Source organism: Suricata suricatta, chromosome 12, assembly GCF_006229205.1.
Source record: "Suricata suricatta isolate VVHF042 chromosome 12, meerkat_22Aug2017_6uvM2_HiC, whole genome shotgun sequence".
Classification (NCBI taxonomy): Eukaryota; Metazoa; Chordata; class Mammalia; order Carnivora; family Herpestidae; genus Suricata; species Suricata suricatta.
Window position 1 is genome coordinate 16060069 of NC_043711.1, and position 1891 is coordinate 16061959.

Here is a 1891-nt window from a genome sequence, read left to right on the forward strand (position 1 = left end):
TCTCCACTTGAACAGAGCCGTTAGCGCAGTGCCAGTGCAAACCACAGTGAGATATCACCACACGCCAACGGACTGGCTAAAATAAAAGAAATCTTGACAACACAGAATACTGACACGGATGCAGAGATACACTCGGACGTTGTGGTAAGAATGGAAAAATATTACAGCCGCTCTGGAAATCAGACTGGCAGTTTCTTGTAAAACAAAATATGCAATTACCTTACGACCCAGTAATTGCATTCCTGGGCATCACCCCACAGAAATGAAGCCTTGGTACACACACACCCACACACACACACACCCACACACACACACACACACACACACACACACACACACCTGTAGGAATGCTTTTGGTAGTTTTATTTTTAATAGCCAACCTCTGGAAACAACCCTGCAGTAGACAGAATAGTGGCATCCCAAAGATGTCTGTGTTCTAATCCCTGGAACCTGTGAATATGTTACCTTACGTGGCAAAAGGAATGTGATTAAGTGAAAACTCTTGAGCGGGGAGATTATCCCGACCACAATGCTCTGTAGTTCCTCCTATGAAGAAATGAAGCCTGGCAGTAGTGGCCTATCACTTGGGCTATATATGACTCCGCAACCCCCATGGAGCCAGAGTTTGATGGTAAGATTAAAATGCGGTAAGGAGGTAAGGAGTCCCTGCTCTGTCCTAATTACAGAGTCACAGTATAGACTCCCACAGTATTGGAACAAGACCATACTGTCTGCAGCAAAGAAATTGGGCATTATTTGAAAAACAACTCCTGGCACGCCGCTGCACCCTAGAAAGAAACTAAGTGCCAGGCCATGGGACATTAAGTGACTGAGAGTCCCACGCCTCCCGTCGTAAAGGAGATATTGAGCCAGACTCACCAAGTCATCAACTCAGCCAGACAAAGCGATTGATAGTTCAATGGGCATGATATATTTGGAGTTGAATTATGACATGTCTTGAAGACACAAGGAAGTTGCACAAAAATAATGGCCTAGATCTCCGTATCACCTACATGTATTGAAATTAAAGCCCGTCCACCCACCCCCCCCAGTTCATACCCATAGCCTTATAAGGAGCGTCCCATAACCAGCTGATGAGCTAGGAAAATGCCTGCGCGTGGTTCACAGATGGGCTGGAAATCTTGGCGCCAGCTGAAAACAGACAGCTGTGGCACTCGAACCCCATTCAGGGGTGGCCCTGAAAGACAATGATGAGGAGACATCCTATGCATAGGGCTTCAAACTGTACACTTGGTCATCAGCTTGGTGCAAGGAGCAGTGGCCTGAATAAGAAGATAAATGGACCTCTGAGCAACGATGAATGGCTTGTCTGGTCGGTCAGGGGCTCAGAAAGAGCAGAACTCCACGATTTGGGAAAGAAGTACACGGCTGGACCTATGGGAGCGGAAACATCATGTGCAGCCTTCTCCACCCCTTGCCAGTGCCCACCAGCGAGCAGCGCTGCAGTGAGCCACTCAACAACCAAGTAGATCAGACGACTCCTCCGCCAGAGATCAGCTAACACGTGCCCTTGTCAACCCCCATGCTTGCACAGTGTGTCCGTGAACAGACTGTTTGTGTTGGCGAGACTGGAGGATATTCATCCACCCAACTAGACAACATGGGGTTCCTCTTGCCAAAGCGATACAGCTGCTGAATGTCCAACCTGTCAGCATCAAAGACCAATGCCAACCCTGGAAATTCAATTTCAACCTTGAAGTTTGCTACATCCCTAAAGGAGACCAGCCAGCTATTTGGTGGCACGACTATTATATCAATGTAGTTCCACCCTGGAAGTCTTGTGATCTGTCTTTTCCCTACTCTGTAGTATTATGTGGGATCCCATGATGGCCAATCAGACACTCCATGCACCCACTGACAGTGGTGCTGC